At 40.6% G+C, this 12,381-nt stretch overlaps 1 protein-coding gene across 3 annotated transcripts in view; it reads left to right on the top strand.

Moving 5' to 3' along the window:
• The window catches only part of Rtn3 (reticulon 3), a 58,086-nt gene that overhangs the window by 958 nt on the left and 44,747 nt on the right, over positions 1-12,381 (top strand). The window lies entirely within an intron of this gene.

Genomic DNA, 12,381 nt, shown 5'->3' with positions numbered 1-12,381 from the left:
TTTTCCCTGAAACTCTGAGGTAGATGAGGCGTGATGAGAATAGCATGGGAAGATTTGGGAGGGAGCTGCTGATAGTCCAAGATGGATCCTTGGCTGCATCTGCAACACACCCGGCTCTTCACCGGTGGTGCATCGTGGGGGTGGGGACACGCAATCAGTTGCTATATTCTAGAAGATAATGAATACAGTCATGCCAAGCCATCACCATGTTATGATTTCTTGTTTTCGATGGCCTAGTCTCAATAGCAGTCTAACAAAACGGAACGTTTGCTGCAGGGAAAAGAAAATTCAGACAAAGCCTGGGCTAGTTGAAACCCCTTCTCCCTTGTGTGTGAAAAGACTAGGAGGGACGCTGCCGGCCTCCTTTAGTTTCTTTTGTATACAAGTCTGCCTGCTGGTGGGAGCTGACTGGCAAGCTCCCCTCAGATCAGAGAGATCTGCAGTGCAGATGCCTTCTTGAGGAAAAATATGGAGCACTGGCAGGTGGTGGTTCTTAAAAGAACTGAGTCTTTAGTGAAAGATTCTGGTTTGTCAAAGAAAGGCTTCAAGAGGTTTAGAAATTGCTTTGTTGACTCCAGCACACTCTTGAAGTGTGAACACAATATTCCTGATCTTAGCATCAAATATATTCTCTTATGTATCCTAATATTGGCCTTCCACCTGTCTGAGAGCTTTGGTGCCTTGCAGAATTCTCCAGTGTGGTAAATAGCCATTTGGATAAATGGTATGGAGGAAGCTTTCTGCAGATAAAGGGAATGAGGCAGCATATTTGGAGCCCTGGTTCTATTTAAACCACCAGCATTTCTCTTCCAAATTTTTGTATTCTGGGCTAACCTCCAGATAAACGGTAGCTTTTCTATAACTTTGCAGCCTATGGTCCCTTGGCTTTATTCACTGCTTACTGTTTGGTTGGCCTAGTCCTAATTTCCAAATTTCTGGTAAAAACTACTGTTTCAGAAGTTGGCCTTTTGTGCTGAAGATCAAACGTTAAGTATTGAGGAACTAGCTAGCACTCAGTGAATTAAAATTTTAGCTATGATTGTGATCAAATGGTGAAAAAAAAAATTTAATACAAAGTAGCCCAGGCTAGCCTTGAATGTAAGATGACTCTGCTTCAGCCTCCATGGGAACTACAGGTGCATGCCACCACACCTATCAACATTTTTATTCTTTTAATACACTGTCATAGAGGGGTCAGCTCCCTTGGTGCACCAGAGGAATGTAAGTATATACTGCCACCCTGTGAATTTTACATTAGCAGTACTGATATATTAACATGAAGTATTTTTGTTTAGCTTGTGTTTCTGGTATCATTAGTTCAAATCACATGCCACATTGTCACAGTTTTATTATTGCCATTTCTCTGTGTTTTTTTAATAGTTTCCTCCTGGAATTTATTACATCCTAGCAGGCTTTGAAATTTCTTCTATCTCATCGGCTCAAATCCTGGGATAATAGGTGTGAGCCACTATGCCAAGCTACCTTGCTTGGGGTTTTGTTGTTGTTTTAGCATACCTCTTTGTTTCATTTGTTTGTTTGTTTTGATTGATTTTTTTTGAGAGAGAGAGAGAGAACCAAAACAAACAAAAAGAGGTAGCCCTGTGTAGCTCTGGCTGTTCTGAAACTAGCTCTGTAGTCCTGGCTGGTCTGGAACTCAGATCCACCTGTCTGTGCCTTCTGAGTGCTGGGATTAAAGGCATGTGCCACCACTGCCTTTTAAAATACCCCCTTTTTGGGTTTTTGAGACAGGGTTTCTCTGTATAGCCTTGGCTGTCCTGGAACTCACTCTGTAGACAGGGCTGGCCTCGAACTCAGAAATCCACCTGCCTCTGCCTCCCAAGTGCTGGGATTAAAGTCATGCGCCACCACCGCCCGGCTTAAAATATCCCTTTATAGTAGTGGGAAAGATGCTAAAATGAGCCATTTTGCCAACAGAGAAATTTATATCTTGAAATAATGTTCTAAGTAGATGTGTTACACTTTCCTAACAGTATAAATTGCCTAGTGTGACCCATTTTTCTTAATTTTTGTATAGAATTGCTTCTGTGACATCAACTGTAGACATTCTGTCACTGTCGACTCTTAGTTTAGTGAGGCTTTTGTGGTTTTTTTTTTTTTTTTTTTTTTTTTTTTTTTTTTCCTTGTCTTGTGCTAGAGATGGAACCTAGGGCCATTTTGCTCCTAGGTAAACCTGAGAAACATCCCTAGCCCCACTGTTGGCACTTAAAACAGTGTCTGTCTGTAACTACAGAGCACTCAATAGATTGCTGTTGAAGGACTCATCAGGTTTACAAGCTGAAAAGGAATACCTGAAATACATACTAAATGTCCTATCATAAACCTCTGCTCATTGTTAATTAACTGATATCAGAAAGTAGTAATAGTTCAGTAGCCCAGTGGATTCTTGTTGGTCAAGTGACTATTTGAATATAAAAGTCTGACTTATGGGGCTAGCAAGATGGCCAAGTGGATAGGACACTTGCAGTTAAGCCTAACAACCTGAATTAGAACCCTTGTACCCACATGATATAAGGAGAAAATTGATTCCCACAGTTGTTCTGACCTCCATAATAAGCACAACCCTCTGCCTCCCACTTACACTTTAAAAAAAAAAATCATATGACCATGTCTTGGTGAAATAAATTTATATTCTAAACTAAAAAAATTATTTTAAAAGCTGGGCAGTGTTGGCCAGCACTGGGGAGGCAGAGCCAGGCAGATCTCCGAGTCCAGCCTGGTTATAGAGTGAGTTCCAGGATGGCCAGGGAAACCCTGTCTCAAACAAACAAACAAATCATTTCAAAAAGGGCTGAGTGTGGTGGCATATATCTTCTTCAACGTTAGCACTCAGGATGCAGAGGCAGATGGATCTCTAAGAGGCCAGCCTGGTCTATAGAGAAAGTTTCAGACCAGTCAGGGCTTCATAATGAGACACTGTCTCCAAAAAGCAACAACAGAAAACAAAAAGTCTTTATAAAGGTATTCCAGTGAACCTGAATGTGTTACCTATCACCTCTGCATTTCTGACACTGAGGCAGGAGGCTCACCAGCCTGAGTAAACTATACTGAGAAACCCTGTCTCAAAAAACAAAGATACTGCAGTGAAGTCACCATTTTATTGTAGCTCCTTCTTCCATGCTTCCTTCCTTTTTTTTTTCCTCCCCAAGACAGGGTTTCTCTGTATAGCCCTGGCTGTCCTGGAACTCACTCTGTAGACCAGGCTGGCCTCGAACTCAGAAATCCGCCTGCCTCTGCCTCTCAAGTGCTGGGATTAAAGGCGTGCGCCACCACCGCCCTGCCCATGCTTCCTTCTCAGAGGAGATTCTTAAAGGTTTGGCAAGATGAAAATAAGCTGTAGTTTATTATTCTAAAATTTTACACATTTTAAATGGTTTCTAAAAATTCTGCTGTGGTTGTCAGGTCCTGATTACATGGAAATGCTAATCAGTAGTCATATGAGCTGTTGATATGGTTGTAGAAAAAACATGGCAAACATTGCTGTGAGCTTGCTTCATGTTCTTTACTAGGTTCAATTTTGACTGACCTGTCCAGTAAGTTTAGACAGAGTGATTCCTGGCTATAGGTAGAGACAAGTAACAGCACTCTCTAGCCCAGTGTGCCAGGTGCTAAAGCAGTCGTAAACTTGGTACACTTGAAGGTGAGGGGCCAGGATGCTTTCCCAGATTTCTTCCTTTGAAGGAGATTGAAAGTTTCAGAGGCAGACATTTGAGGTTGAGGTTAAAAAATGGGGGTGGGGGGAGAAATATGTAATGTTCTTTATGGAGTGAGAATTGCTGTGTACCTATTTTGTCTGAATTTATTTTATTTTATGTTTATGGTTGTTTTGCTTGAGGGAGGGAGAGAGAGAGAGAGAAAGAGAGAGAGAGTGAGAGAGAGTGAGAGTGTATGCCACATGTGTGTCTAGTGTCCTTACATGTCACATATCAGGTTGCTGATGGTCAGGGACTGGACTCACAGACAGTTATGAACCACCATGGAAGTGCCAGGACTAGAACCCAGTCCTCTGGGAAGACATCCAGTACTCTTAATTGATGACCTATCTCTCCAGCAACTGTGTTTGAACTTTAAATATGGTTTTAATATTTACAACATTGAAATTTCACTATTTGCTAATGACTAACTAGTTTTATGAAAATCATAATGTCAAAGTAATGGTACATTTCACTTCATGATGCTTGCTCAAACAATAGCATGAGCAATTGAAAAATATTTTGCTGTAACTATTTCTTTTGTCTCTCTCTCTAAACTTAGTTCTGTGTTCTATTCATGGCATCATTTCATGCTTTGTTCTAACAGCCAGTCAAACATTAACTATGTAATTTGGATTTACTGTATTAACTCTTAAATTACAAGGATCCTAACCACTTATTTATATTGTCAATATCATATTCATTCATGATTATCCTTGATAGTATCATACATTTATCAACAAACATATGAGTGCCAAAAATGACCTGATTTCAATTCTGGCTTATCCCTTTTTAATTAATTTATTAAATTTTATTAGTTTAAGACAGGGGGCTTGGGGCTAGAAAGATGGCTCAGAGGTTAAAGGCAATGGCTGCTTTTCCAGAGGTCCTGAGTTCAGTTCCCAGTAAACATATGGTGGCTCACAACCATCTGAAATGGGATCTGGTGCCTTCTTCTGGCCTGCAGGCATACATACAGACAGGCCACTGCATACATAATACATAAATCTAAAAAAAAAAAAAAAAAAATTAAAAAGACAGGGGGCTTCACTGTTTACCATTGGCTGACCTGGAACTCACAATGTATGTAGATCAGACCAGCCTTGAACTTGCAGAGATCCTCCTGCCTCTGCCTCTGGAGTGCTGGGATTAAAGGCCTGTGCCTTTTGGGTTTCTCTCTTTCTCTCTCTTCAATAGTTATTTTGTGTGCATTGGGGTTTTACCTGGATGTATGTCTGTAGAGGGTGTTTAATCCCTTGAAACTGGAATTATAGATAGTTCTGGTTATTGAACCTAGGCCCTCTTGAAGAGCCACCAGTGTTCTTAACGACTGAACCATACCTCCAGCTTGGGTTTATCTTTTTTTTTTTTGGTTTTTCGAGACAGGGATTCTCTGTGTAGCCTGGCTGTCCTGGAACTCACTCTGTAGACCAGGCTGGCCTCGAACTCAGAAATCCGCCTGCCTCTGCCTCCCAAGTGCTGGGATTAAAGGCGTGTACCACCACCGCCCGGCTGGGTTTATCTTTTTAATAATTGCTGTCATACAAATTCTGTGCCTTAGTTTCCACTTCATAAAAATGATAGTAATAGTTGGTGTGAAAATTAAGCACATAGAAAGCACACACTAAGCCTATAGTGAATGTTAGCAAATGATAGTGATTAATGTGAAGGGCTAACGTACACATCAGCTGTATGAGCTAGATGCTTTTGCTTTGTGTCCTTGAAAGCAAACTACTTCAGAATAGTTATTAACAATACCCAATACGTGATGCATCTGACAGTTATAAATTATTACACATAGAACAGTAATTGAATTACAGGTGAATAAAAGAAAATTGGTGGGGGTGTTCTTTCCACCAATACTGAGGTGTAAATGCAGGATCTGGCCTATATGGTGGACATGCAGTCCACCAATGAGCTCTGTATTCCCAGCCACTCTTTTAAATACATATTTTAGTTTTCTTGTGTGTGTGTGTGTGTGTGTGTGTGTGTGTGTGTGTGTGTGTGTGTGTGTAGGTATGTGTATGTGTATATACAAGCCAGAGGTGTCAGATTTCCCCCTAGAACTAGAATTACAGGTAGTCATGAGCCATCCAGTATAAGTGTTGAGAACTGAACCCCAGTATTCTGCAAAAGCTCTATCTTCTTAACTGCTGAGCCATCTCTCCAGACGTCTACCCATTTAAAAAAAAAAGTTTTAATAAGTCTAGACTTGGTGGTGCTCATTGTTAATCCCAGCACTTAGAAGATAGAGATAGACAATTTTCTGTGAGTTCTAGGTTAACCTGATCTGTATATCAGGTTCTAGCCTACCAAAGCTATATTAAGAAACCCTATCTCAAAAACAAAAAAAAAAAAAAGCAAGGGGGGGGCAACTTGTTTTCTAGATGGCTTGGCATAACATTAGTATGTTTTAAGTATTTTTTTTGTACCCTCTGGCCATAGTAAATATAGTTATAATGCATTATAAAATGCTTGTCACAGCAGATGTGTTTAAAAGAAACACCCACTGAATGTTTGGCTTTTCAGGGGGTTGAGGGAGAAGCAGTGGGATTTCAAGGCAGGGTTATCCTAGAACTCACTCTGTAGACCAGGCTGGCCTCCTCGAACTTAGAAATCCACCTGCCTCTGCCTCCCAAGTGCTGGGATTAAAGGCGTGTGCCACCACTGCCTGGCTTGTTTTTTATTTTTCAAGACAGGGTTTCCTTGTAGCCCTGGCTGTCCTAGAACTTGCTCCTTAGACTAGTTTGGCCTCAGATTCACCTGCCTTTGCTGCCCAAGTGCTGGAATTAAAAGCATGAGCCACCATTGCACAGCGACTTGATTTTATTTGTAGATGTACCTTAACCCTAACTTGAAGTCACCAGGTGATTAACATAGGTTAGATTAAGAATTCTAGTATTTTTATTTTGTTGCTGTTCATTTATTTTTTGCACTGCTTTTGTGTTGAGCCCTTTTTGCCTTTTAGTATTTTAGAGATGGTCTGCAAATAATAGCAGGAATAATGTTGTTTTATTAAATTCTTCTGTGAGGAAATTGTTCCTCATAATGTGCCAGTCACCTGTTCTACTTAGGTGAGTATTGCAAGCGCTTGTTAAGTGAAGTTTTGTAATGAATGAATTAGTGACATATCATTAAAGTTTATCAGTTTTGTTTGAGCTGAGCATTATTTCTCTTGGAAGACGCTTGTCTTTAAAGTAGTGATAGTCCTAGAATGAGCATTTCCTAGTTGCTGGCAGAATTACTTTGTCTCTAACTAAGTTTTATGTTGGTGACTGTGTGTGCAGTAATAGTGTATACCAAGTGCATTTTGTCTTCAGCTTTAGGGTTAGTGATGAATTTAGCCTTCTAAATTTCACAGACTTTTGAAAAACATAAAGGATAGAATGACTGGCATGTGCTAAGCTGTGGGTTCAATCCTTTTTGTTTGTTTGTTTGTTTTTTTCGAGACAGGGTTTCTGTGTAGTCCTGGCTGCCCTGGAACTCACTCTATAGACCAGGCTGGCCTCGAACTCAGAAATCCACCTGCCTCTGCCTCTGCCTCCCAAGTGCTGGGATTAAAAGCGTGCGCCACCACCGCCCTGCTTTTTTTGGTTTTTCGAGACAGAGTTTCTCTGTGTAGCCCCGGCTGTCATGGAACTCACTCTGTAGACCAGGCTGGCCTCGAACTCAGAAATCTGCCTGTCTCTGCCTCCCAAGTGCTGAGACTAAAGGTGTGCACCACCACCGCCCAGCCAATCCCCAGTACTGTAAATAGAAAGTTTTTTTAAGAAAACTTTCTGGCTAGTGGAGGTGGCACACATCTTTAGTCCTAGTACTTGGAGGCTAAGGTGGACTTCTGTGTGTATAAGGCCAGCTGGGGCTATATATTAAGACCTTGTTTGAAGAAAAGAAAGGATGCTGCCTTAAAAATTGCCTAACAATTATTAAGTATAATTCTACAGTTGTTTCGATTATGGCTTATTGGAGTTGTTTTGAAAGACATGAGCATGCTAACTCTGCTTAAATTATAACACTTTTGCTTCTGATTGCATCATGGGAGTCTTTTTACTGTATATCTGTGACTTATGGAAGCCATATGGCTCTCCTATTGCAGCTCTGGGGAGAACCACTGCTGCTGCCACCACCTCACTATGTACTCCTGGCTGTTCTGAACTCTCTATGTATACCAGGCTGGCCTCAAGCTCATAGATATACACCTGCCTCTGCCTCCCAAGTACTGAGATTAAAGGCATGTGCTACCACACTGGGCTCAGAGAGAACTTCTTTAATTACTGTGTAAGATTTTTCACTCGGAGAAGATTAATCATTAGCAGGTGTACCATTTTAATGGTAGTTTTTTGTTGGCCATTTTTGGTTTTGGTTTTAATTTCAAAGAATATTCTTAACTCTTTTCTGAAATCAACTGACTACTACTTCCTGCAAAAACATCTTCATAACGTAACCAGGAGGGATACATGTAGGCTCTTGGCATTCATCATTAGCATCTTGTTCGTCAGGATACACAGAAGGGTATTATGGAAAACTTCTTAAGCAAAATTAATACATAACCTTTTTGTTCTGTTATGGCAAAGTGTTTCAAAAATGGGCATTGGTTTGGTTCACATTTAAGGTAGAAATACTTGATGATGGTGGTCTTTGCCCAACTGGAAATTGAATCTAGAGCTCAGTGAGTACTAAACAAGGATGCTGCCACTAAGCTACATCTCCACCTCTCTTTGTACATCTTATTTTTAGTCAAGGTCTTAACAAGTTGCCCAGGCTATTCTTGAACTCACTTGTGGCAGAGGCTGTTCTCAAACCTTCACTCCTCAAGCAGCTGGGATTACAGGTGTGTGCCAACCCAGGTTGGCTAATAATTATGATACATTAATATTTGCCTACTGGTTTAAGTCATGCCCACATATAATAATTCAACAGCTGAGCATTAATAGGCTCTTTGTAAGGGACTGTGGGAGATCGGAAGACAAATAGAACATAGGCTATTCCTTTGGGGGCTATATTCAATAGAAGAAAGTCTTGTATTGTTTATCTGTGAGTTAAGAACACACCCTAGGTGGAGACATAGGCTCAGAGAAATTAAGCCATGCCACAAAGTTAGCAATAGTCAAGTTAGTAGACTGGCTAGAATCAAGGAATTTAAGGCTCAGATCTCTTTCACATAAACATATATACTGCCTATATAGTTAGGATTTGAAGCAGCTTATACTAAAAATAGTCCAGTCACCCAACCAATCAAACAAACAAAAAATACAATAGTCAGTGTTAGCTATAGGTAAATAAATAAAAAGGTCAACCTGCTAGTTTAGGGCCGGCAAAATGGATCAGTAAAAGTGCTTGCCACAAAGCCATACCTGGACTCACATAGTAGAACAAAGGAACTGACTTAGGAGCCGTGCACACACAAATCCCCACACCCATACTAGGTGTCAATATGTTGTAGAAATTATCTAATCCAGACCTGGGGTTTCTACCCTGCCTTAGATCATTTAGTTTCCATATAAAAATAACACACAACCTTTATATTTACAATAAGCCTTAAGCAGCACAACAATTAAGAAGATACCTACCCTCTATATTATTAGAATCTACTTTCCTTATTGATAATCCCACGTTATTCCTTACTATTAACTTCATCTGGACTGCTCTTAACTCCAATTGGCCAGCCCTCAGGGCTACATTCTCTTGACTCCTAATCCATGGCAACTTCTTCCTCCTGCACCTTCCTTTTCTTTTCTCTTTCTTTCCTCTTTTCTTCCTTCCTTCCTTTCTTTTTCCTCCTCCGAACCCAAGCCCAAGAAACCTAAACCCTGCCTATGTCTCTTCTACCCAGCTATTGGCTGTTGGCATCTTTATTTACCAATCAGAAATAACTTAGGGCCATGGTCTACATGTAGACTCTCTCATCTCTGGGACAACCAGGTCCTAGGGGCCTGCACTTAGCATTACAATAGATAATAAAAGACCAAACCTCAACAATAAATAAGTAAAAATTTATTTACATATATACATATATCATACACACATTTATATACATGTATGTATGCATGCATGCATATATACTTATATATATGCATACATATTGAGGGGGTTGTATTTTGCTTTTGTTTTCCTAAAATTCTTTGAAGACTAGGCTGGCCTCGGAGTTCCACCTTTCTCTGCCTCCTGAATGTTGAGATTAAAGGAATGCCACCACACCTGACAAGTAATACATTGTTTAAGAAAAACCTGGACTGGCAAGATGGCTTAACACAGTAGTTCTCAACCTTCCTAATGCTGTGATAGCATGCTTTAAACAGTTCCTCAAGTTGTGGTGACCCCTGACTATAAAATTATTTTCATTGCTACTTCCTAACTATAATTCTGCTACTGTTACGGATTGTGATGTAAATACCTGTGGTTTTGGATGGTCTTAAATGACCCTTATGAAAGAGTCATTGTAATTCCAGAGTGTTCTTGAAGTACAGGTTGAGAACCACTGGTTTAGCAGGTAAAGGTACTTAATACCAAACCCAATGTCCTAGTTGGGTCCCCAGAACCCATGTGGTGGAAACAACTGACTCCTGCAAGTTGTCTAACCTCCACACTTAACATGTTCGCAATTTGGATAGAGAGCAGAACTGTCCTGGAGAAACTTAGCAAACAGCCTAAGTTAGGCTTTCATCAGCACTGCAGGTCTTACTAGTACTAATCCTTCCAAGGTTAAGATGTCTCTTCATCTCTGTGGTATTCTTGCTTGAAACCCATCAATTCAGTCTAACCAGAAGAAAAAATGTCAGACCTAAGTTGGAAGACATTCTGTAAAAATATATTGATTGGTATTCCTCAAAACTGTGAAGATCACCTTGACTCCTAATCCATGGCAGCTTTTCCTTCCTCCTCCTGCACCTTATGTTTTTTTTTCCTTTTTTCTTTTTTGTGGTCCTCCTCCAAACCCAAGCCTGGGAAACTTACAGTAGTCAATGTTAGCTATATAGATAAATAAATTAAAAGGCCAACCTGCTAGTTTAGCTGGGGAGAGACTCAGTTGGGTACAAGCACAAGGACTAGAGTTCAGATTCCCTACCATTCAAGTAAAAGATGGGTTTGATGCACATTTCTGTAATCGCAGCATCTGGGAGGAAGCAGCTTTGTAGACTAGCAGATCCTGGGGTTCATTGGAGGAAAAACAGTGGGGAGCAGAGGAAGATACCTGATATCTGCTTCTGGCCCCATAGCCTTGCCTATGGGCAGGCATACCTTGAACTTGCACATACGAACACCATATATACACACACACTCATTCAAGATCATAAAGCCAGAAAAGTCTGAGAAGCTGTCATCTTCTGCAAGTTAAAGGAGTGATAACAGCAATATGTGATGGTACCCTGCGTGTCTTCGGGGCTGGTGAAAGGGCATTGGGTCTAGGAAAGTAGCTCTGTTGGTAAAATGCTTGGCTAGGATGCACAAAACCCTGTGTTCAGCCCTCAGCACCGTATAAGCCAGTGGTTGTGACACGTGCCTGTATCCCATCACTTAAGAGGCTGAGTCAGGAAGGTTACTGCTTTCCAAACTACACCAAGTCCCGGGCTAACCTGAGATACACAGTGAGATCTTGTTCTAAACCTCGAAAGAGACAGAATATAAATGAATAAGGAACAAATGCTATCCCTTGTATTCATTAATGGTATTGAGTCCTTCGGGGTTTTTTTCTTCTTCCCTTCCTTTCCTTTTTATTTTTCCCCCTTCTCTTTCTTTTTTATTTTTATTTTTTTTATTTTATTTTTTTTTTGTTTTGTTTTTCGAGACAGGGTTTCTCTGCGTAGTCCTGGCTGTCCTGGAACTCACTCTGTAGACAGGGCTGGCCTCGAACTCAGAAATCCACCTGCCTCTGCCTCCCAAGTGCTGGGATTAAAGGCGTGCGCCACCACCACCCGGCTCACTATCTTTATTATTTCTCTAGTTTCTAGCATCCAATGAGATTTCAAGTTGTCTTCATTCTGACTTGTTAAAGTAGTGATTGTTTTGTTTTGTTTGGCACTGGAATTACAGGTGTACACTATGGTGTCTGACTTATGCAGGAGATTTCCAATTTAGTAGAGATCTGAGTTCTTTTGAAAACGTGTGAAAATTGGGTATAGTGCACATGGTTGGGATCCCAACACTCTCAGAAGATGCATAGTAAGACCCTGTCTCCAAACCCCACACACACAAAAAATCATATGTGATAGTGTCCTACCCTTCAGTGATTCCTCATTGTACAAGGTATATATCATTTAGATATTTAAAGGCCTTTGGAATCTGTTCAGTTCCTTCCTTCCAGAAGAATGCTTGTCCCCACTCCCTCCCCTGGCCCTGGTTCACCTAATACTGTAAAGTCTCCTTGTGGCTGTCCCTGCTGCATTCCAACTACTCAAGTTTGATGTCTCTAACTGCATTAGACAAGCTACTGTATTTGGCTTTGACTGGCTATTACAGAAAGTTATTCCATTAGTATTAGAGGATTAAGGTTGCCATTCTCAAGTTCACTTACCTATAGGGTAGATTTGAATAGGAATATAATGTGATTTTGTAAGTTAGAAACCTCTTTCAATATTGTTGCAAACTGCTGGTTATCTCTGTTCTCTATCAGAACAGATGCTATGCATACAAATTGGCAGGGTGGAATTTTCCACTGGGTAGGGGTTATAAG

The sequence above is a fragment of the Mastomys coucha genome, unplaced genomic scaffold (genome assembly GCF_008632895.1).
Source record: "Mastomys coucha isolate ucsf_1 unplaced genomic scaffold, UCSF_Mcou_1 pScaffold21, whole genome shotgun sequence".
Lineage (NCBI taxonomy): Eukaryota > Metazoa > Chordata > Mammalia > Rodentia > Muridae > Mastomys > Mastomys coucha.
The sequence above is the reverse complement of the archived record's forward strand: the minus strand, read 5'-3'. Positions and strand labels throughout refer to the sequence as shown.